Here is a 25,605-nt window from a genome sequence, read left to right on the forward strand (position 1 = left end):
TGCGTCGCCGCCACCACGTCGCTACGCACGCCGCTCCTATTGGATGACGGGACGGCATGCGACGTGATGACGACGATGGAGAGCGACGACGATGCAGAGGATCCCGAAGAGGACGCGCCGGAGCCCCGAGGACAGGTTAGTGATCGTCAGCGGACCACAAGGGGCACCGTAAACGCCTATCCGGTGGCAGCTGAAGCAGTCTGCGCTGCTGGATAGACGTTTATGCGATGGCCCCAACATACAAAAGCATCGTATGTTGATGCTGCCTTCAACATGCGATGGCCTCTGAGAGGTCATCGTATGCTGAAATTATCGTATGCCGAGGCCATCGTAGGTCGGCGGGTCCCTGTATTCAGAATATTGGGCAGGCTATGATAAACTTCACCTATAGTTTGGGCCCTCAATGGGCAGCGTGTTTAACTTGATTTGCTCTCCTTCAGCCACTCAGGTATCCATATAACCACCCTAAAATCACAGCTGGGGTCCCGCCACAGCTGCCAAGACTGGCGCGATCCTGGTCCCACCGACGATCACCTGCAGCATATCGCGCATTAACCCCACAGATGCTGTGATCAGTCCTGATCACAGAATCTATGGGGTTGACAGGGGTGCTCCCCTTGTCCACCAACAGCGATCCCACAATGCAATAGCGGGATCCCATTGGTTGCCATGGCAGCAGGAGGCCAGCAGGTTGGATTGCACAGGCTGTTAGTCAGTGTGATACTGACTGTTATACTGTGCTGCCATACAGATGTACTGCAGCATAGTATAACCTGTAAAAAGTAAAAAAAAAAAAAGTTTTTAAATAAATGAATAAAGTGTAAAAAAAAAAAAATGCCCCTTTTCCAATTAAACCCTATATTATCACCCAAAAAAATAAAAACGCCCAAACCTATACATAATAGGTATTGCCACATCCGTAATGGTATTTATGCATGGTGAACACCTTAAAAAAACAAAAACACAAATTTTAGTCCAAACGTGGAATAAAAAAGATCAAAAGGTAGCATGAATCACACAAATGGTACCAATAAACAGTACAGCTTGTCCCTCAAAAAATAAGCCCTTACACTATGGCATTGGACGAAAAATATCAAAGTTATGGCTGTCAGAACATGACAACACAAGGGGAAAAAGGATTTTTCTACCATACAGTAAATGCCATAATAAAAATAATCTAAAAAATTCCAGAAATTACAATTTTTTCACAATATTTGGGAGTTTAAAAAAAAAAAAAATGCTGCATAAATCAACAAAGATTTACCACTAATATAAAGTACAATATGTCACAAATAAAAACAATCTCAGAATTGCGTCGCTAAGTAAAAGCATGCCAGAGGTATTACCATGTAAAGACACGCATGCCAGATTTGAAAAATTGGGCTTGGTCATTAAGGTAAAAACAGGAGGCGGCCTTATAGGGATACTCTGCTGAAAAACATTTTTTTTTTTTTTTTTTTTTTTTTAATCAACTGGTGCCAGAAAGTTAAACAAATTTGTAAATTACTTCTATTTAAAAATCTTAATCCTTCCAGTACTTATCAGCTGCTGGATGCCCACAGGAAGTTCTTTTCTTTCTGAATTTCTTTTCTGTCTGAACACACTGCATCTCTGTCCATTTTACAAACTGTCTGGAGCAGTATAGGTTTGCTATGGGGATTTTCTCCTACTCTGGACAGTTTCTAAAATAGACAGAGGTGTCAGCAGAGAACAGTGTGGTCAGACAGAAAGGAAATTCAAAAAGAAAAGAACTTTCTCTGTATTATACAGCAGCTGATAAGTACTGGAAGGATTAAGATTTTTAAATAGAAGTCATTTACAAATCTGTATAACTTTCTGGCACCAGTTGGTTTAAAAAAAAATTCCTTTAAGGGGTTAAGTAATCTGAAAAGCATGAACTACATCACCCAGGCCTCTGTGTTAATCCTATGCCAGCCAAAAACTAGGGAAGCATGTACGGTGTAGGCAGCAAAAGCTGGGCGACTAGGAAAGGCTCAGTATATACACCTTCTCCAATGTATGCAGATAAGAATAGGTGTTATGTAACATATCTAATGGCGATAATATAATATGGTCACAATATGCTATAATCCTGGTTCAGATATTCCAGATAATAAAGACTGTATACCGATGAAAAGTCATGAATAATATTCCCATAAAGTAATATAGACCTGTAAAGAAATGGAGACCACATGCCAAACCCCAAAAACTAATACAGACCCCATTCATTTTTTTTTTATAGAAAATAGTGTTATTTACAGTCATTAAAAACACATGCAATCTGTGACAAAGCCTTAGGCTAGGTTCCCACTACGGAATTTCCACCTGCAATTCCGCTTACTAAAATGTATAGTGTAGTGAATGGGTTTCCGTTCACAAATTCACACTTCGGAAATTGTGAAGCGGAATTTGTGAATGGAAAATCCGCTTGAAAATTTCCACCTGAAGAATGGCGTTGTTCTTTCTTCAGGCGGAAATACTCGCGGAACACATTGCAGGCTATTGGAGATTGCAGTGTCCGCACGGTCCTAGCGCCGACTGATTCAGACAGCGCTGGCCACACTCAAAATCTTTGGGCGGAAATTTTCTGCACGGAGATTCCACAGTGTGAACCTAGCCTTAGGCTGGTTTCCCACTGTGGAATATCTGGGCAGAATTTCTTCCGGAGATCGAGCTGGCAGCATTAGGACAGCACGGAATGCATTGCCGTCTGCATTTCTGGGTGGATCTTTTGGGAGATCTGCTTAGAAATGCGACATCTATGGGGACAGCAATGTAGTCCGCAAGGTCCTAGTACCGCCGGCTTGATCTCCGGCAGAAATTCTGCCCAGAGATTGCGCAGTGTGAACCTAGCCTTAGGGTCCATTCACACTATAGAAGTTAACTCTGACATTCTGCTTGGAAATTCAGGGTGCAGCAGCCTCTCGTTGTGCTCAAAGGGTTTCTGCTACACCGTGCACATTCTTTTGGTGGTATTTCAAGCGGACTGCATTGCCGTCAATAGGGACAAGGAATCTCTGCCCAGAACATTTCCAGGCAAAAATTCCGCAGTGTGAATGGGCCCTTAGGCTGGGTTCACGCTACAGAATTTCTGCTGGAGATCGAGCCAGCGGCGCTAGGACCGAGCAGACTGCATTGCTGCCCCCATAGACTGCAATGCATTTCTGGGTGGATCTTTTGGGAGATCTGCTCAGAAATGCATTGCCATCTATGGGGACAGCAATGTAGTCCATGCGGTCCTAGTGCCGCCGGCTTGGTCTCCCGCAGAAATTCTGCCCAGAAATTCCACAGTATCAACCAAGCCTTAGAGTATTTTCAGACATAGTGGACCTGTTAAAGGTTTATTGTCGGTACTACTACAAAATTGTGGAAAATACAGCAGTTTTTGTACAAAATTGCAGCATTCTGTGGTAGTTGCAGCATTAAATTATGCAATGCAAATATGCAATAAGGGGAGGGTCACGTAGGGCACATCCGCAGCGTGTTTCACACTGCAGATACAGCTTTAATAATAAATACAGTGGTCCCTCAACATATGATGGTAATCCGTTCCAAATGGACCATCGTTTGTTGAAACCATCGTATGTTGAGGGATCCGTGCAATGTAAAGTATAGGACAGTGGTCTTCAACCTGCGGATCTCCAGATATTGCAAAACTACAACACCCAGCATGCCCGGACAGCCAACGGCTGTCCGGGCATGCTGGGAGTTGTAGTTTTGCAACATCTGGAGGTCCACAGGTTGAAGACCACTGGTATTGGAGGTTATACTCGTGTCCCCGACGCTCCGGCAAGGCCTCTGCTTCCCTGGCATCCTCGCTCTCAGTCGCCGCCATCACGTTGTTACGCACGCCGCTCCTATTGGATGACGGGACGGCAAGCATAGCGACGTGACGACGACGACGATGGAGAGCGCCGACGTTGCAGGGGATCCCGAAAAGGACACGCCGCAGCCCCAAGGACAGGTAAGTGATCGTCAGCGGACCACATGGGGCACCTTAAACGGTTATCCGGTGGCAGCTGAAGCAGTCTGCGCTGCCACCGGATAGCCGTTTATGCGATTGCCCCGACATACAAAAGCATTGTATGTTGATGCTGCCTTCAACATGCGATGGCCTCTGAGAGGTCATCGTATGTTGAAATGATTGTATGTCGGGGCCATCGTAGGTCGGGGGGGGTCACTGTACACCTGCAGACAGAACGCTCCCAAATGCATTAATTCCATGACTGGTCACGTGATAAGCAAATAAGAGGTGAACAGCTTATACTAAACTGATATTATCTATACCAAGAAATAATAATGTTCATTACTTTAGAAAAAAACAAACAAATTGTCAAAATAAAGTCTCATTGTAGGCACAAAATATGGAACGCTTCACGAATTTGCGTGTCATCCTTGCGCAGGGGCCATGCTAATCTTCTCTGTATCGTTCCAATTTTAGTATATGTGCTGCCGAAGCGAGCACAATCTGCCAGTGGGTCTCATTGCTATTTATAGTCCCTTTGAAGGAAATATGTTGAATTAGAGAGAGAGTATTTTAAATGTTTATCAAAGATTGTACATTTTTACACAAGACTTGACCTAATAGTTATAGGAGCAGTTGTAAAAATCTTCCAAAACATCAACATTTAGGGTAAAACGAAGGTTTACATTGTAACAAGTAAAATGCAAATGATCTCCATGCCAAAGTGAATGCTGGGAAGAGAGCGGGAAAACTACGCATACTACAAACCACTAGAGGGCGTCCAGCTGCAAAGTGAAGCTCCGTTCTCGACAACAAACGTGACCTCCGCCCACTTTTTTTTTTAATTAACTTTAACAATAAACTGTTCTTTTTCTCCAACTGCAGAACACCACCCGCTCCTGTCACGTGATTATCATCTTCATAATAGCAGCTAAAAAAAAAAAAAAAAAACTCTTCTCGCTCTCGTGCGGAGCTCCGCCCACTGCTGTCACATGATCACAGTTCTTTCAGCCTCAATCTAAGAGATACAGAGCACTGCAGGTCCTGGTCAGGCAGTTTCTGCTGTTGTGTTATCCTGATAACACACTGTAACAAAAACCTCCTCATGTAACAGCTTTCCACACAACAGCAGTGACTGCCCGACAGGACCTGCTCTGTATCTGTTATAAACTGAAGGTGTAGGACCTGTGATGATGTCACAACCATTCTTGTGAGAGCGAGGCTCAGCAGGATAGAATAGAATAATGCGGCTGATGGACCTGTGATGATGATCATGTGACAGGAGTGGGCGGAGTTCCGCTGTAGGACAGCGAGAAGAATTGTTTGTTACAATAAAGGTTAGTTAAAAAAAAAAAAAATTGAGTGGAGGTCACATGTTTCATATACAGACTGGAGCTGCACTCTGCAGCCAGACCCTGTTGGATAGGAGGGCCCCTATTGGTTTAGATGGTGTGGGCGTGTCTCTCTCTATCAGCCTTTATCCAAAGAGCTTGCCGCCTTGTGATTGGCTGCGTGCAAGCGGTGACCACACTTCATCCCGGGAGCTGTCACTGCCGTGACCTGACTGCGCAGATTTGTTTGGCATCTGACCGGTGAACAGGGCGGAAGCGGACAGGTGGGTCTGGCATTATATGGGGGAGGTTGGCAGCCATTCTTTACACGGTACACCGTTAAATGCATTGCTTATGACTTCTTATACATTGTTACACTATATAGCAGTGTTTCCCAACCAGTGTGCCTCCAACTGTTGCAAAACTACAACTCCCAGCATGCCCGGACAGCCTTTGGCTGTCCGGGCATGCTGGGAGTTGTAGTTTTGCAACAGCTGGAGACACACTGGTTATGAAAAACTGCTAAATATCATAGTTGACTTACAGGGTGGGTTGTGGATCCCCAGTACCTGTGAAAACTGTGTCCTAGGACATGCTGGGACCTGTAGTTCTCGTATCTCTATAGACAGTGTATATCCTGTATAGTGTGTGGCGTATGCCTATAAGTTTGTGCCTTCAGTGGCGGAAATAAATATGGAAAATATATATATATATAATATAGAAAAAACTATAATGATCCAAAGGATGTAGGTCTCCACACTCGTATAAATATATCAAAAATGAAAAAAATAGGGAACCTTTAAAATGTTAATATTTATTGTATCCATTAAAATATGAAAAAAACTTTTTGGAAAAAATCACACCACGTGAAAAAACTAAGAATGTATTGCCACCGCCATATGTTGGTATCTTTCTTGGTGCTCACCTCTCCACATTAATTCATACAGATGAGAGCCCCAACATTGTATTCTTATATTAACGCCACAGTCTTTTGATCACTGTTCACACTTCTAGTAACGCCACAGTCTTTTGATCACTATTCACACTTGGTTTTTAGAGCCAAGAGAAAATAATCATGCAAATTTTGCAATTGGAATCCATAAAACTGTTAGTTTTTTGGATTTAAAGTGCGGAATTTGCATGAATATTTTCTCTTGGCTCTACAAACCAAGTGTGAACAGTGATCAAAAGACTGTGTCGTTACTAGAAGTGTGAACAGTGATCTAAAGTATATGGCACTGGATGCAGTAAATTACTAACAGTTTTATGGATTCCAATTGCGAAATTTGCATGAATATTTTCTCTTGGCTCTACAAACCAAGTGTGAACAGTGATCAAAAGACTGTGGCGTTACTAGAAGTGTGAACAGTGATCAAAAGACTGTGGCGTTAATATAAGAATATAAGAATACAATGTTGGGGCTCTCATCTGTATGAATAAATGTGGAGAGGTAAGCACCAAGAAAGATACCAACATATGGCGGTGGCAATACATTCTTAGTTTTTTCACGTGGTGTGATTTTTTCCAAAAAGTTTTTTTCATATTTTAATGGATACAATAAATATTAACATTTTAAAGGTTCCCTATTTTTTTCATTTTTGATATATGGAGAAAAAAACTGTCTAAATGAAAAGCTGTTTCCCGTAGCAACCAATCACAGCGGCAAAAAAAAAAAAACTGCGATATGGGCAACAAGGGGGATTTCTCTTAGACAGCACTGACTTTAGTATTTATCACTTCTTGCGCCATTTTATAGAGCTCTAAATTCCGCAGTGTATAAATAGGTCACCAGAGGACAGGCAGGTACCCGGACTGGCATATTGTGCAATGTCAAAGTTCTCATGTATGGGGACGGTAGAGCTGCACCAGGACTTAAAGCAGGGTTCTCCAAACTGTGGTCCTCCAGATGTTGCAAAACTACAACTCCCAGCATGCCCGGACAGCCGTTGGCTGTCCTGGCATCCTGGGAGTTGTAGTTTTACAACAGCTGGAGGGCCACAGTTTGGAGACCACTGTCTGGAAGTGTTGCTATCTGTTTTTGAGACCACGTATATGCATTTTATTGCCAATTTTTACATGTGGTGTGTGTGCGTGTTTTTAAAAAAAATTTAAAATTTTTTTTTTTTTTAGTAATTAAAAAATGTTAGATTGTTTCAGAATACCGCCATATAGAGGAGCCTGGGTGTAGATCGCAGTTTTATATACAAAGGGCTGTGATATATCTGCAGCCATGTATTAGGTCAGAGGATACAACCTGTTGTATCCATGTAGGCAAACAGTAAATACGAGTGACCAGAGAGACTGAGATTTGCAGGCAGAGACTGTTATCTTAGGGTGTGTTCACAGGTACAGGACCTGCTGCAGATTTCATGTCCATTCCCCTCTCCCCCATTTCATGATCACCCCCCCATTCCTACCCCCTTTTCCTCCCCATTTCACAGATCCTGTTCTCCTCCGAGAGGTCCTGGTGTCTTCTGTGCCTCCTTCTTCAGACTAGCAGCTGGTTGCAGGACCTTCCTGCTCAGCCAATCACTGACCAAGACAGGACATCGCTGCGGAAATTGGGAAACCCTCCACTACTGCAGGCAGGGGTGGGGGGGGGGGGGAATAAAATAATTCTTGTCCAAGGGACTAAAGCAGAACACAATCTACTTGTCCCTCAAGAAAATCCACTTGTCCTGGTAGATATAATAATTTTCAACCAAAATAGTACGTAAATAAGGTCTTTATTAGTTTCTGTACTTTCGTTTTTTTTTTTTCCTCCTCGTCCTATAATAGCCATAACTCTTATATTTCCATCTACAGACCCATATGAGGCTTGTTTTTTGCGGGGCCAAGTATACTTTGTAATGACACCTTTCATTTTTCCATAACTTATGCTGTGAAACAAAAAAAAATATTTGTGAGGTGAAATTGAAAAAAATGCAAATTTTGGGGTCTTCTTTTTTTGCCATTCACCTTGTGGTCAAACATACATATTATTTTGATAAGTTAGCTCAGCCTGATTACACCAATACCAAATTTGTTTAGTTTCCATCATGTTTTAATAATTTTTTTTTTTTAAATCCTGACCCCTATAACATTTCGATTTTCCCTATACTGGGCTGTATGAGGGCTAATTTTTTGGGCTGTAATATGCTGTTTGTATCGGTATCATTTTGGTATTGATCAGACTATTTGAACACTCTTTTACTTTTACTTTTTTTCTGGGATATGATGTTATAAACATAAATGCAATTCTGTGATTTGGTATTTTTTTTGTTAACGCCATTTACAGTGCGGGATATAAAATGTTCTTTTTTAATAGTTTGGACAATTTTTACGCCCCAATACCAAATATGTTTATTTTTATTATGTGTACATGTTTTTATATAGAAAAGGGGGGTGATATGAACTTTTAATATGGAAGGGGTTAATGGGTGTTTTTAAACTTTTATGAAACTTTTTTTTTATTTTATTTTTTTAGGAGAAATCATTTAAAGTTCTATTGAACTCAATTGATCTGTGTTAATTTGTTTGAGCCTGCTTAAGGCAGAATGCAGATCTATGGGGGCAGCCATGAATACAAAGGTAAGCCCTCCGGCTACCTCCACAGGGGATCGCACCAGCAACACCCCGCAAACCCCGATTGTGCGATTGTGCTGAGCGATCCACCCCGCTAGACCACCAGGGATGGTTAAAGGGGTGTTCCGGGCAAAAACATCTTATCCCTTATCCGATACAGGATTAAATCTATGAAAAATTTACCTGCCCGGAACTACATGTCCCGGGCGTCGGGCGATAGGATTTCCACATCCCTGTGCAGGTTCTATGCAGAAGTCAATGGGTACCGAAAATCTGCACAGTGTGAAATCTGTGGCGGATTCGACATGTCTGACTGTACCCTTATGGTGAAATGCAAAATGCAATCCTTATTTTTATTGTCAAACCATGAAGCTTTTATTAAAGTACAAAATTTAGCAAGTACAAGCCAAAACAAAGGCAAAACATAAACATCATAACACGGACACTAGAGCATACAAATACTAGTATAAAAAAAATACAATCATAAATCAAGGGCATAAATGCAAGAAAAGTGGTCTCCACCCAGCCCCCTCCCCCCACCCCCAAACACAAGAAAAATAAAGTGGCCAAGTGGACTTCAATGACATTGTAACAATGAGGAGATGATAACCACGGCCCCTAGACTGCCTCAAATTGCTCCACAGCGACTCCCCTAAGGCTGCATTCACATCTCGTTTTGCAATACTGTTGCCGTATCCCGTTTCTGTTAAAAAAACATATGTCACCGAAACGTATGCAACCGTATATGCCTCCTCACGTTTTTAAACTGTATACGGTTTAAAAACTGATATACGTTTGCATACCTTTTTTAATACATTTTTCTTGAAAAAAAATATATATATACAGTTTTAAAGTTTGTCAACATTTTAAATAGTTTTTCTTTTTATTGAATTTCCAAAAAAAAAAAAAGAAAAACCGTATTGTGCAAACCGGATGTAACCGTATGCACATACGGTTACCATAGAACTCCATTTTAAAATAACCGTATACAGGTTGGATACGTTTTTTGACCGTTAAAAACCGTATAAACCCGTAAATGATGCAAAACGTACACAACCTGATGCTACGGTTGGCATACAGTTTACAATGAAATGTCTATGTATACGGTTTGCAATACGGTTCCATACGTTTTTTTTAAATCAAACCGGATACGGCAACCGTATTGGAAAAACGAGGTGAGAATGCAGCCTGATAGCAGACTGTTTCTCATACAGCATATTAGTATTGATTCGGTCTATAACTTGTCATCCTATTAAGGTATCCATTGTGAGGCTATATAGATCTGTGCCGCTATTGAGACAAACTGACAGAGGCAAAATGCATGATCTTATTTTGGAGGGCTTATGGCCTGGGAGACAGATCGCCGGTGTCCTAGGGACACGACAAGGCATAATGCTATCTAACAAATCTAAAATTTGTGTCCAAAAGGCAGCTGCCACAGGGTAACTCCACCAAACGTGGTACTTAGTACCCTGTAAATCACAGCCTCTAAAGCACAGGGGAGACACTGTGGGGTATATATAGCCTCTAAACATGTTGGGACCAAATAGACCCTATAAAGAATCTTAAAGGAGTACTCTGGCATGCACTTTTTTCATTTTATCCCGTCCGGGCTGCAAAATAAAAGAAAACACACTTTCTCTTACCTGCCAACGAGCCCCCGGAGCTCCGGTACAGGTGTTCGGTCCCCGGGCTGTATTCTTCTTCTTACTTCCTGTTAGCTTCAGCGATGTCCCGCCTCGGCCGGTGATAGGCTGAAGCTCCGAGTGACGTGCCGGGCTAACAGGAAGTAAGAAGAATACAGCCCGGGGACCGAACACCTGTACCGGAGCTCCGGGGGCTCATTGGCAGGTAAGAGAAAGTGTGTTTTCTTTTATTTTGCAGACCGGACGGGATAAAAGGAAAAAAGTGCACGCCGGAGTACTCCTTTAAGACACTTTTCCGCAATTATTTTTATTTACATAAGGTAGAATGTCTTCAGTCCAGCACCCAATAGTCCAGCACCCATCACGTTCCAAAAAAAGGAATAGGAGGTACGTCAGCAGTCGGGCTGCCTGCCTGTGTAGCCTTCTATGTTTACGTTAGATCAGATTAGTAAAAAGCCATTAGGAAAATATAAACCGCTCTACCTCCCTGTGAGTGTGGTAATGATATAATATAGTAATATTTATTTATATAATGTTAACAAATTCTGTAGCACTGTACAAGGCACACAAAAAAAAAAAAAAAAGTATTGGTTACACTATTGCACACTAGATCAGTGTTTCCCAACCACGGTGCCTCCAGCTGTTGCAAAACAACAACTCCCAGCATGCCCGGACAGCCTTCGGCTGTCCGGGCATGCTGGGAGTTGTAGTTTTGCAACAGCTGGAGGCACCTTGGTTGGGAAACACTGTCCTAGCTATTCATGAATCAAAGCAACCATGATCATTTTAGCTGTTTTGAAAAGGGCGGATTCTGGGTTTTTAAGATGCAGGTGAAAGGGACAGATCTGATTCTATTACATGACAGCAAGCTGCCTCGGAGTTGTTGTAGTGCCACACACTGAGATGGAAGTATCAGGTTTAGGCAGATCCCTCAGTGTTGTAATTTTCTCTGTTTGTGGTGTTCTTCCATAAACCTCTATTGGATATGCTAAAAAATTGGATGAATAAGGTTAGAATTTCCCATGTCTGGTGTCCGGCATACGTAAATCCAGCCTAAATCTCAATGCAACTGATGCTACAAGAAGTTTTTGAATGCCGAACGGGGGGAAGGCAGCAAGATGCGTTCCCCTGTGCGGTGCCGATCCGGCAAGTCCAACCATTCGGCATCTCAGTTTGGACTTGAGTGTAAACTGTCCAGCTCAAATGAATGGGATCAGTTTTAGCATCAGTTTCCCTCGGGCAAGTTTTCTTCAGTGCCGGAGGGAAAAAATGCCGGATGACGCATATAATGTAAACCCAGCCTAAATGTGATCAACCATGTGATAGTGATAGAGGGGAGCGAAGTATCAGTGCCTAACCTTCAGATCCTGTCCTTCTTTAATTCTGTAAGGGTGTTTTCACACCACATTTTCAGCCTAAGGCTGCCGGATCCGGCTGGGGGAGGGGAAAACTGTGCGCTCCCGTACCCCAGCCGGACCGGCGCTGATATCCATTGACTTTATTGAGATGATATTTAGTGTGTATGTGTGTGTATGTATATATATATGTGTGTGTGTGTGTGTGTATATGTGTGTGTGTATATATAAAAAATATATTTTAGTATACTACGTTTTTAGGTCCGGTGACATAACCGGATACAGGGCAGAAATGAGCCGACCGGAGTCAAATGGTCATTCTGGTCAGCTCATTAAAGTCAATGTATTTAAGCGCTGGTCCGGCTGGGGTAAGGGAGCGCACGGTTTTCCCCTCCCCCAGCCAGATCCGCCAGCTGTAGGCTGAAAACATGGTGTGAAGGCACCCTAAAATTCCATTACATGAACCCCATGAGTGCACCATCCCTGCCGGTGCTGCTTCAGATTCCTTCCCAAAACGAACAGAGTAAAAGGGCTCCGACATCTGTGCCGTGGTGCCGACTGCACATAGCAGCTCTCTTTCTACTTGGCAACTATAATAGGAAAGGGTAAGGATCTGGCCCCCATCCAGGCTGTTAAGGACGCTGACAGGACTTTATCATTCACAGAACAGGAATGTGGTTCCTGGCTTGGATTAGAAATGTGGGCATCCTCATGAATAGAATTATTTTGTTGGCACCCGGTTTCTATATTTGGCTTTTTTGCTGTTTAACCTTTCTAAAGGCCCCAGTTTGTGTTCCACGGCTTCGGCCAGGCCTGTGCACTGTGAGGAGCTGCTGATGGCTTGTCACACTTCCTATCTCGCAGCTCGTAAGCAGCCGGGTCTCTTGGGGACAATAACTTGGCCTGCCAAGAACTGTGGGATTACCATTCACTTTGCTACTTTCCTTTTCCCGTCCTTGTTAATAACAGATACACGTTCATTTACTTTTTTCTGAGGTCTACATTTCTTTATATTCTTTCTGACAACGATTTTTTAGCTATGATCTTGTCATTATTTCATTCTCACCCATAACTATTCCATCCTTATAACCATAGGAAGGCTTCTTTTTGACGGGACAAGTTCTATTTTATAGGGCACCCTTTACTGCACCATAAACTGTACTGAGAATCTTTTTAAAAATAAAATAGTTTGTAAGGTGTAGAATGGTTTTTTGGGCTATGTTTTTACTGCATGGATCTTGAAGCTTAAACTACATGTTATTTCTAGTCTGCCAGTCAGTACAATTACAGCAGTACCAAATTTATTTAGTTTTTTCAATTCATCATCTCTACAGCGCCACATGAGATTGCCCCCCCCCCCCCCCCCAATGATCCTATAGGAACAGGAAGCACAAAGAGGTTAAAAGTCCCCTCCCCAGACAACCCCTCAGTGTTTCCTGTTCCTATGGGAAGCATTGAGGTTTATCTCTGGATCCTGGGGCTGGCGTCGGAATCTTGTTTAATGCAGTCAGGCGGTGGAGGTTGGCATCCATTTATTCCCCGTCTGCAGCACCGCTCCGGGCCGCGTGCACACTGCAGCATGCCTCTCTGGGCCCTCGGTCTCCCTGCCATGGCACTCCGGGAGTTAATCTGGCAGGGAGGATATGTGTCCTCGGGCGAACGCGCCTGTACCCCCTGGTTCTTTCTGGTCTTTGGCGGGTTCCGGTGCCGGCGTGTGACGTCGGCAAGCGCATGGCATGCCGGGATTGCCAGAGACCGGAGGTCCTGTTTCATGTATGTCACGGAATCTGAAACTTCATGCTGGGGACCAAGTCCAGATGCCGGCATTTGGGCAACAAAATTCAAATCTGGGTGTGTATTTTAAGGTAGGCAGCTTTCCATTTTCTTGTCTCTGTCATTATGGAAGCTAATCATTCTTCACGCTCTGACTCTGTGGAGCAGGGGAAGACTATCAGCCCAATAAGTATCTGGCCTATGGATTCACTTACTTTTGCTTGTTTGGGTTTCTTTCTTCGTATTGATGGGTTGTCCTTCTCTCCTTTTTAGGGAGACAAGGGGACCCCAAGAAAACCTAAAGAATCTAAAGCTAAGCCAAAAAAAATGTGCAATATGCTTTGAAAAATTGCCTGAAGGATATGCGAAGGCCCTTTGTGTCTCATGCACTGCTAGGAATGTTCAGCAGGAGTCCCCGTCTTTCATGGATGAATTAAAAAATATGAAAAGGCTGGAAAGTACAAGCCTCTGTGGCCACTGCTCTTCCTTCGCAATCCACCGCTGGTCCTCCTCCTGCAAAAAGAATCCAGGCAAGATGTACCTGTTGCTTCAGTCTCTAATTCGGATGTATATGTTGTCTGATGTGGTATCTGAGGATGTCTTACCTTCCGCTCCTAAAAAAGTGGAGGATAAAAGATATTATTTCTCAGCACAGGATACGGTTACCCTCTTAGATGCTGTTGGGAGTACTATGAATATTGAAGAGACTCCGGTAGTTCAGACTGTGTAGGATGAGATGTTTTTGGGTCTTAAGCCTAAATTAACAACCTTTTTTCCTATCCAAGAAAACCTTAAAAGCTTGATTGTGGATGAATGGAAGGAACCTAACAGGAGACTAGTGATGCCTAATTTAGATCTAGATTCCCATTTAATTGTGATGATACAAATTTGTGGAATTAGTTTCCTAAAATTGATAGTCAAGTTTCCAAAAAAAAATCTCTTCCTTTTGAGGATGCTTCGCAATTGAAAGACCCTTTAGATAGGAAAAGGGAAGGCTTTTTTCATAAGAATTGGGATGCCTGTTCAGCCTTATTGAACCCATATATTGCAACGACAAGTGTGCCCAGAGCTCTTTATTTATGGTTAAATTGGAGAGTCATATTGAAAATAAAACTCTAGGGATCAACTGATTACTATCATTCCCATGCTAAAGCCAGCTACTGCCTTTCTTGTGGATTTGTCTGTGGAATCAGTAAGAATGGTGGCCAAGTCCGCAGCTCTATCTAACTCAGCTAGAAGAGCACTCTGGCTGAAAAACTGGCAGGGAGATTCTGTTTCAAAAATGTAATTATGTTCTATACTGTTTGAAGGTAAACATGTGTTTTTGGCTCTGTCTTGGATAATATTTTACAGCAGGCAGCCGACAGAAAAAAAGGTTTTCCAGAAGAGAAATCGGCAAAACTTGAAAAGATTTTTCTTCCCTTCAAGAATAGGCAAGACTTGTATAAAGGTAAGGGTAAAACCGGAAGGTGGAGTTACTCTAAGGGAGGAAAAGTGTGTGAGTTCTTACTCAACCCCAACCGCTACCAAAAAAAAAAAGCAGTGACATTTCCTTGGTCAGGGGGAAACTGGCTCTATCCGTTTATCCTCAATTCCTTGGCTCACGGATTCAAAATAGAGTTGGTCTCTCCACACCTCAAAAATTTGTCACACCAAATTCAGTTCCGAATGTTCGAACAAGCGTCTCTTTCAGGGTGTTCAAGACCTTCTCTCTCTCTGGGAGCAGTCATTTCAGTTCCCCTGGAGGAATAAGAACAGGGCCATTATTCTTGCCTTTTTATTGTTCCCAAACCAAACGGTTCTTTCAGGACCATAATAAACTTAAAATATCTAAACCACTTTATTGTGTACAAGTGCTTCAAGATGGAGACTCTCAAGACAGCCATCCCAATTATTCCTCCGAATGCCTGGATGGCAATAATAGACTTGAAAGGCGCTTATTTTCATGTTCCCATATTTCCTCTTCATCAGAAATTCCTGAGATTTGCGGTTATTTTAAATCACAAGGTTCCATTATCACAACCTTCCATTATCAATTTAAAGCACTTCCATTCGGGATTTTATCAGCCCTGAAGATCTTTACCAAAATTATGATAGAAGTAGTAGTCTTTTTGAGACTAAGAGTCATGATCATTTCCTATCTGGATGACTTATTGATTATTGCTCAGTCCGAAGACCTCCTAAACAAGCATGTGAATCTAACTATTCTCTCTCTCCAGAATTTAGGTTGGATCATCAATTTCCAGAAATTGTGCCTTCTTACTTCAAAACAGAAAATTTTCCATGCTATTGGACTCTAGCAAGCAAATGCCTTTTCTGAAAGAAGAAAGGTTATCTTCTCTAATCCAACAGGTCATGAATTTTTATCGAAAGGAGACATCCTCCATCAGGAACTCGGATCCATGACATCTTACATTCTGGCAGTACCCTTGAGTCAGAGCCATTCACAAACTCTTCAGAAACACATCCTAAAAGTTTGGGTTCGGTCTCAATATTCTCTGGAAAGAAAGATGGTGATTTCTCCTTCTGTAAAACTATCTCTGAAGTGGTGGATGAAGAAGAAAAATCTCACCAAAGGTGTGTTTTGGATCAGTCTTCCTTATCACACTGATGACAGATGCCAGTCTGACAAGTTGGGGGCCCATGTGCAGGATCAGCTTCTCCAGGGTGTCCGTCAGAAGAAAATTGTCTTCACTCATCCAACTTCAGAGAATTGTTAGCGGTTTTCAAATCACTGAAGGTGGCGACCACCCTTGTTCAGTACTGTCATGTAAAAATCTACTCTGACAATGCCATTGCAGTGGCTTTCCTGAATCATCAAGGGGGAACAAGGCACAGATCCCTTCAAGACCTGACGGAAAATATTTAAAAAAAATTTTGGGGCAGGTAACAGGATATTATCCATTACTGTTGTTCATCTCAACGGCAAAGAAAATATCCAAGCTGACTACTTAAGAAGTCATTGAGTTAACCCTGGAGAATGGGAATTGAATCCTCAGGTGTTCGAGACTCTAGTGTTCTGATGGGGGGGCTCCAGAAGTGGATCCCTTCGCTTCCAGGAAGAATTTCAAGGGAAAATCTTTTTACCTATTTCCATGCGATCGGCCAGACTGCATAGACTCCCTTCAGCAGACATGGGGCTTCAAGACTGCCTATACCTTCCCTTCCTTTCCCCCTAATCAGGAAGACGCTATGAAAAATTTGGATGGAGTCTGACAGTTATTTTTATAGCACCAAGATGGCGGAAGAGGGGATGGTTTTCTCTAATACAACAGCTAGCAGCGGATCAGCCTTATCCTCTTCCCCCGAGAGAAGATCTTCTGCTGCAAGGTCCTCTATATTACAAGGGTCTGATGAATCTGCAATTGACAGCATGGCTCTTGAAAGGGCAATATTAAGACAAAATGGTATCTCTTCTAAGTTAATTGACACCCTTTTTATTGAGTAAAAAGTGATTTGTTTCCTGGTGTGGTCCTCATCCTCCAGACCCATTAAAACCGGACATTCCTCAAATTTTGAATTTTCTGCAAGCCTTATTTGACAAGGGCTTGGCTCTGAGTACATTGAAGGTGCAAACTGCAACACTTGGATGCTTTTTTGATACATGTATTGTGGACCATAAGTGGATAAAGAGATTCTTTTAAAGCCATTGCCAGGTTAAAACCTAAAATATCCACCCTTTCGCCTCCATGGGATTTAAATCTGGTCCTTTCTAGTCTATCCAAGGATCCCTTTGAACCAATTCAAGATATTTCTTTAAAATGTCTTACCTGGAAAGCAGTTTTCTTAAGAACTTTTACTTCAGCACTATGGGTAAGTGAGATCCAAGGACTATCCATTGAAGATCCTTACTTAACTATTTTAGAAGACAGGATAATTCTGAAATTAAATCCAGCATTTCTACCTAAGGTAGCTTTGAACTGTCATAGGTCTCAAGACATTGTTTTGCCAACATTTTGTAACCCACCAAAAAACGACAAAGAAGTTTTTTCATTGTTTGGACGTAAGAAGGACTATATTACATTACCTTCAACAAACTAAAGATTGGAGAAAGGATTCAAATCTTTGTTCAGTTCCAGGGTTCTAACAAGGGGAAGAAAGCTTCAAAAGCTTCTATTGCTAGATGGATGAAGTCAGCAATTTCGGAGGCCTATAAAAGATCAGGGAAGCAAGTTCTGGAACACCTTAAAGCTTTGCCAGTCTCCTGGGCTGAAAGGTCTGCCTCGTTAGAACAGATTTACAGAGCAGCAACCTGGGCTGCAACTCACACCTTTTATTATTATTATTATTATTATTTATTTTTTTTTTTTTTAACCCCTTACGGACTGAGGGTTTTTCGTTTTTTCCTCCTCACCTTTTAAAAATCATAACCCTCTCAATTTTGCACCTAAAAATCCATATTATGGCTTTTTTTTGCGCCACCAATTCTACTTTGCAGTGACATCAGTCATTTTAACCAAAAATCTAAATGAAAAAAAAAATTATTGTGCGACGAAATTGAAGAAAAAACGCCATTTTGTAACTTTTGGGGGCTTCTGTTTCTATGCAGTACATTTTTCAGTAAAAATGACACCTGATCTTTATTCTGTAGGTCAATACGATTAAAATGATACCCTACTTATATTGGTTTGATTTTGTCGTACTTGTTGAAAAAAATCATAACTACATGCACGGAAATTTATATGTTTAAAACTGTCATCTTCTGACCCCTATAACTTTTTTTATTTTTCTGCATATGGGGCGGTATGAGGGCTCATTTTTTGTGCCGTGATCTGACATTTTTAGCAGTACCATGTTTGTATTGATCAGACTTTTTGATCGCTTTTTATTCATTCTTTCATGACATAAAAAGAAACCCAAAATACGTTATTTTGGACTTTGGAAATTTTTTTGCGCATACGCCATTAACCATGCGGTTTAATTAATGATATATTTTTATAGTTCGGACATTTACGCACGCGGCGATACCACATATGTTTATATTTGTTTTTATTTACATGGTGTGTTTTTTTTATGGGAAAAGGGGGGTTATTTGAACTTTTATTAAGGAAAGGGTTAAATCACATTTATGAACTTTTTTTTTTTTACACTTTTTTTTTGCAGTGTTCTAGCTCCCATAGGGACCTATAGCACTGCACAAACTGATTGCCAGCACTGTTCACTGCAAAGCCATAGCTTTGCAGTGATCAGTGTTATCGGTGGTCGATTGCTCCAAGCCTGAGATGCAGGCTTGAGCAATCAATCGCCGAAGGGACACGCCGGAGGCAGGTAAGAGGACCTCCGCTCGTGTCCCAGCTGATCGGGACACCGCATTTTCACTGCGGTGCTCCCGATCAGCCCCACTGAGCAGCCGGGCAGCTTTCCCTTTCGTTTTAGACGCGGCGTTCAAGGGTCGTTTGTCTTGTCCACAATGCTCTCTGCTGACATCTGATGTCCGTATCAGGAACTGTCCAGAACAGGAGAAAATCCCCATAGCAAACCTATGCTGTTCTGGACAGTTCCTGACACGGACAGAGGTGTCAGTAGAGAGCACTGTGGAAAAGACCAAAAAGAACTGTGGAAATTCAAAAAGAACAGAATTTACTCGGTAGCATACAGCTGCTAAAAAGTACTGGAAGGGTAAAGCTTTTTTAATAGAAGTAATTTACAAATCTGTTTATCTTTCTGTCACCAGTTGACTTTTATGAAGACTTAATAAAAAAAAAGTTTCCCACCGGAATACCCCTTTTAATGTGAGCTCATTTCAAGACTTGGTGTTTGGTTGAAGAGTGTTGCAAGCGGCTGTCCCCCCTAGACCACTTTTTTTTTTTTTTTTTTTATCTGGTATGTCTAATGTGGTGCTGTTGTGGTGAGTTAATTGAAAAGATAGAATTATGATTTACCGATAATTCAGTTTTCCTGGATCATCACAACAGCACCCTTTAATCCCTCCATAAGTATTACTTTTTTGCTTCTTGAGAAGTTGTGAAAACTGAGGGGTTGTCTGGGGAGGGGCCTTTTAACCTCTTTGTGCTTCCTGGGGTCAATCTCATGTGGTGCTTTGTGATGATTCAGGAAAACCGAATTATCGGTAAGTCATAATTTAGGATTTTCCTAGTCTAATGACGGAAAATATAGATTTTTTAAAGACAGGAGGCTCGTATTAATGCATATTCCTTCTTTATTATGACCAATAGCAGAAAGAAAAAGTGCAACCAACCATGGAAGAAAAAAGATGCAGGTTACCAGCAACCTGACCGCACCCCTTCCAATCCTTCCACCAATCATATCAGAACTTGCTCCATATCAGAACTTGCTCCATGATGCTTATAGTCCTCCGGAACAACAGCACGAAGACATCCACTATGACTTGAATCCTTGTCGACCAGCACCATCCTAGAGCAACTGAACAGAAACGACCTCCAATGAACCCGGAAGTCTTTAACTCATTGAACGAGGATCAGATCCGCCTTTCGTAGTCCAAGTCGACACTCAGCTCAATACCCTAGAACAGAGTAAAATACATACCATAACAGCGATGGGGAAAAACCAGGGAGGGATGATACTCACCTCCTGTATTTATAAAATCTATACAGTGACACCCCCCCCCCCCCCGACCTACGATGGCCCCAACATCATTTCAACATGCGATGGGCTCTCAGAGGCAATCGCATGTTGAAGGCAGGATCAACATACGATGCTTTTGTATGTCGGGGCCATCGCATAAACGGCTATCCGGCAGCGCTGACTGCTTCAGCTGCCGCCGGATAGCAGTTTACGGTGCCCCATGTGCTCCGGTGATGGTCTCCTACCTGTCCTCGGGGCTCTGGAGCATCCTCTTCACGATCCCCCAGCATCGTCATCATCATGTCGCCATGCACGCCATCCCGTCATCCAATAGGAGCGGCATGTCTAGCTATGTGAGAACGACGATCCCGGGCAGCAGAGACATTCTAGAGCTGCGGGGACATCACAGGGATGCGGCGACAGCGATGGAGGGCGATATCCAGGGTAGCGGTCACGAGCGGTGAAGGTCCGGAGCGGCGGGGACAGGCGAGTATAACTTCCTATACTTTGCATGGATCCCTCCAACATACAATGGTTTCAACAAACGATGGTTCATTTGGAATGGATTACCATCGTATGTTGAAGGACCACTGTATTTTCAGTCATACTAGGAAAATCCAAAATTTTTATGGCAGACAGGAGGCTCGTTTCAATGCAAGTTCAAAGTACACAAGCAAAGTACATATTCACAAAACTGACACAGAAACATGACTCTCGGTCTAAAACAAAAAGTCAGAAAAGAATCCTCTGATGAGCAGTCTGCCGCTTTCAAAATATCAGAAAGCGAGCCTCCAGCCTGGGCCACTTTCGTGGCCATGGCACCTCTGGATGAATGCACCGAAAAAAGAGAAACATCAACCCCCGCCAAGGCCATAGTCTGCCTGACCCAACGCGATAGTGTCGGAGAGGAGACCGGCAAATGGGGTGTACAAAAACATATCAATAATTGGGAGAACCACGGGGACCTCAGGCTCTCCGTCTCAAGTTCATAAGCCTTTAAGCATCGAACCACACACAACTTAGAGTGTGCCGGAAAAATAGGATAGAACACCGTACGCAGATTTGTCTTGGTATGTTGAGCAACCGGAAACTGCACCCCCTGTGGAGTGAACTGCCTCCTAGAAATGTCCAAAGCCTGTACATCAGAGATGCGCTTGATGGACACTAGACACAGTAACATGGCCAACTTATAAGATAAAAGTCTTAAGGACAAGGCATCATTGTCATCCCAAGAAGAAAAAATGCGTAACACCAAGGAAACATCCCGGACCCGGGGGATGTTTAAACCGGATACCCTTCAAGAGGCGACAAACCAGCGGATGTTGTCCGGTCGCAACACCGTCCACTGGGGCATGATGGGCCAAAATGGCAGACCTATAAATGTTAATGGTCCTGTACGCCTTGCCATTCTCAAAAGCTTCCGAAAGGAAATTTTAATATTCCGGACACGGGCTCGAATGGGATCCATTTGCCGCTGTGAGCACCAATGAACCCATAATCCCCAGGCTGATCGGTAAGCCGATCTGGTACCTGGAGCCCACGCCTCACAAATGAGGTCTCTAGCTGACTGTGCTATGTCTCTATCAAAGGTAGATGGCCTGATATCAGCCATGCCACTAATGGCAACTGACCCGATAATACCAACGGGTGTAGCTCCCCTGCTGGACCCAGCAGAATCGAGGGGAACCGTGGACAATCTATGGTCATCCCCCAGGACCTGGGGAAACCAGGACTGAGTTGGCCACCACGGGGTAATCAACACCAAAGTCGCCTTCTGGAACTCTGCCTGCCATAACACCCTGGGTATCATGGCAAACGGGAAATGCATACAGCGTTCCCTGCGGCCAAAGCAGCGTCCGTTGCCACCGCCTCTGGATCCAGTCTCCAGCTGAAGAACCGGGGTAATTGGCGATTTGAGCCATGAGGCGAACAAGTCCAGTTCCAAAGGACCCCACAAGATCTGGATGGCCTGGAATACAGTTTGATGTAAAATCCAATCACTGCCATCCACCAAATGTCTGGAGTTCCAATCCGCAACTGAATTGGAAACTCCCGGTAGGTACTCTGCTTGAAGAGCAATGTTCTTCTCCAGGCAAAAGGGCCAAAACTTCTTCGCGAAGTCCGTCAATACAGTGGGTATCAAAAGTTTGGGCACCCCAGGTAAAAAAAATGTATTAATGTGCATAAAGAAGCCAAGGAAAGGTGGAAAAATCTCCAAAAGGCATCAAATTACAGATTAGACATTCTTATGTCAACAAAAGTTGGAAATAAAATCTATCATTTGCACTTTCAAAATAACAAAACAAAAATATGGCGTCTGCAAAAGTTTGGGCACCCTGCAGAGTTAATATCTTGTACTGCCCCCTTTGGCAAGTATCACAGCTTGTAAACGCTTTTTGTAGCCAGCCAAGAGTCTTTCAATTCTTGTTTGAGGTATCTTTGCCCATTCTTACTTACAAAAGTCTTCCAGTTCTAGGCTATCTGTCACGCACTGCTCTTTTTAAAGTCTATCCATAGATTTTCAATTATGTTGAGGTCAGGAGATTTTGAAGGCCATGGCAAAACCTTCAGTTTACGCCTCTTTATGTAATCCCCCGTGGATTTCAAGGTGTGTTTAGGATCATCATCCATTTGTAGAAGCCATCCTCTCTTTAACTTCAGCTTTTTTACAGATGGCATCAAGTCAGCATCCAAAATTTGCAGAAATTTTATTGAATCAATTTTTCCTTCTACTCATGAGATGTTCCCTGTGCCACTGGCTGCAATACAACCCCAAAGCATGATTGATCCACCCCCATGCTTTACAGTTGGACAGAGGTTTTTTTCATAAAATTCTGTTCCCCCTTCTTCTCCGAACGTACCTTTGCTCATTCCAGCCAAAAAGTTCAATTTTAACCACATCAGTCCACAGAACTTTTTTTGCAAAATGCATCAGGCTTGTCTATATGTTCATTTGCAAAGTTCAAACGCTGATTTTGTGGTGAAGACTCTTCTGATGACTCTTCCATGAAGACCATATTTGTACAAGTATCTCTTTATAGTGGAATAGTGTACCACAACTCCAGTATCTGCCAGATCTTTCTGGAGGGATAGTGCAGTCAAACGTGGGTTTTGAATAGTTTTTTCCTCACAATCCTTAGAGCTGTTCTGTCTGATTATTTTTCTTTGTCTTCCAGATCTTGCTTTAACTTCCGCTGTTCCTGATGACTACCATTTCTTAATTACATTAAGACAGAGGATATTGACATCTGAAATCGTTTTGCTATCTTCTTTATAGCCTTCTACAGCTTTGTGAGCGTCAACTATTTTCAGTTTCAGATTTCTAGACAACTGCTTAGAAGAACCCATGGTGCTGATTGTTGGGGCAAGATCAGATGAGTCTGGGCATTTAAAATCTTTGAGATTTACATCACCTGGTCTTCCCAGATGATGATTGAGAACAATCCATGACACTGGCAGGTCTCAGCTTTGCAAAGGGGGCAGTGCATTCTATAAATTCTGCAGGGTGCCCAAACTTTTGCAGACACCATTTTTTTGTTTTCTGTTATTTTGAAAGTGTAAATGATGGAAATAAAATCTAACTTTTGTTGACATATTATAAGAATGTCTAATCTGTAATTTGATGCCTTTTGGATATTTTTCCATCTTTCCTTGGCTTCTTTATGCGCATTAATGCAAATGTTTACCTGGCGTGCCCAAACTTTTGATCCCCACTGTACGTGACATCTCGTGCCCCCTAGTCGATTGATATATTGCACCGCTGTGATGTTGTCCATACACAGCAGTATGCAACAGTTCGTCCTGTGAGAAGCGAAACTCCTAATGGCAAACGAGCCCGCCAATAGCTCCAGACAATTGATGTGCAATTGTGATTCCGCTGGAGACCATTTTCCCCCTGTGGTGGATGAGCTGCATCGGGCTCCCCAGCCACTTAGGCTGGCAACCGATTCTATAATAATGTCCGGTTTGGAGTTGAATATCGTCCTCCCCTTCCAATCCTGGACATGCAGGAGCCACCACAACGGTTCCTCTCGAGCGTCCTGCAAGAGGGGCACCTGATCCGTGTATGTTAGACCTTCTGCTAAATGACAGATTTTCAATCTCTGCAGAGCCCTGTAGTGCAGGGGTGGCGGAAAAATCACCTGCACTGAGGCCGACAACAGGCCCACTATTCGAGCCACCGTTCAAAGACATACCCTTCGTTTGCGATGAAACATCCTTTATGTTTGCGGATCACTGCCAGTTTTTTGGTTGGCAGACTCAATGTCGCCGACTCTGTGTCCTCTATGAAACCCAGAAACTCCATCACCTATCATGGGACCAATACAGTCTTATCATTTAGAAGAAACCCCAGATCCGACAGAATGGTCGAGGCCCACTCCACGTGGAGCAGAACCTTTCTCCTCGTCCGAGCCAAGATCAATATATCTAGATATACGATAAGTCGAACGCCCCGACTCCTTAGAAGAGCCATAAAAGGTCTCAGGAGTTTGGTGAAACACCACAGAGCAGACAAAAGCCTGAACGGGAGACACGAAAACTCCCACTTTTGGCCTTCCCACAGCAACTGTAGAAACTGTCGGGAAGAAGGATGAATTGGTACCGTGAGGTACGCGTCCTTCAGATCTATCTTCACCAACCAATCTCCCGGGAGAAGTAAATCCCTGAGAAGATGAATGTACTCCAACTTGAAGTGGTGATACAAAACGCACTCTTTTAGATCTTTTAGGATGATTACAGGTCTGTGACCGCCATCCTTCTTCACAAGGAAGATGTTGCTGAGGAAACCCGTTTTGTACATGGCCACCGGACAAATGGCGTGTTTGCATAAAGATCTTTGATCTCTGCCCAAATCAGATCTATGTCTGAGTTCGAAAAATGGATACTTCTCGGCCAATGTATCTGCACTGGTGGTGTCATGAACTCTATTACATAACCTGTCACCGCCTGTAAGACCCAAGGGTCTCCGTAATCGGGGACCAGGCTTGGGTAAAAACTGTCTGCCCCCCACGGATATTTTTCATATTCAGAATGACACGACCCACCTGTTCCTCTGCCTCTCGGGAACCGCCTCTCGCCCTCCAGGGCCGTCCTCTAGTCGGAAAGAAAGGCAAGGCGGGCACGGGTGCAGCAACTGTTTGCATTTGTGGTCTCTCCTGAATATACTGCACTGGACCTCTGTGATAGGGCCTAAAATAGGAGCTACGGTTTGAAGGGCGACCCTTGCCCCTTCCAGCCCGACCGAAAACCTTGTTGCCCAGAGTTTTCTTCAACGAAGTCTGGCATTCATCCAAATTGGAAAAGAGGCCGAAGAACTTATTTATGTTCTTCAGCAAAGAGTCTCCAAATAAAATACTCTCCGCCGGACCCGGCTCCTCCGAAGCCAGATGGGTCAGTTGTGGGTCCAACCTCATAATGGACTGAAT

At 43.0% G+C, this 25,605-nt stretch overlaps 1 protein-coding gene and 1 non-coding gene across 6 annotated transcripts in view; one reads left to right on the plus strand and one right to left on the minus strand.

Moving 5' to 3' along the window:
* The window catches only part of HIGD1C (HIG1 hypoxia inducible domain family member 1C), a 91,391-nt gene that overhangs the window by 12,870 nt on the left and 52,916 nt on the right, over positions 1-25,605 (plus strand). Inside the window, exons 1-2 of one of the 5 annotated variants that reach the window (XM_056562647.1) lie at positions 5,349-5,579; positions 13,907-14,163. The exons of 1 other annotated variant lie outside the window; for it this stretch is intronic. The gene's annotated coding sequence lies outside the window, so the exon portion shown is untranslated. Of the gene's footprint in view, positions 1-5,030; positions 5,302-5,348; positions 5,580-5,600; positions 5,627-13,906; positions 14,164-25,605 lie in introns of those variants that run through there. 3 more of the 5 variants (XM_056562648.1, XM_056562646.1, XM_056562649.1) reach the window with 3 other exon arrangements.
* On the minus strand, positions 4,359-4,465 carry LOC130359556 (U6 spliceosomal RNA). The gene has a single exon (XR_008890269.1). It is a non-coding gene; the product is annotated as a U6 spliceosomal RNA (small nuclear RNA).

Source organism: Hyla sarda, chromosome 2, assembly GCF_029499605.1.
Source record: "Hyla sarda isolate aHylSar1 chromosome 2, aHylSar1.hap1, whole genome shotgun sequence".
NCBI classification, from domain to species: Eukaryota; Metazoa; Chordata; class Amphibia; order Anura; family Hylidae; genus Hyla; species Hyla sarda.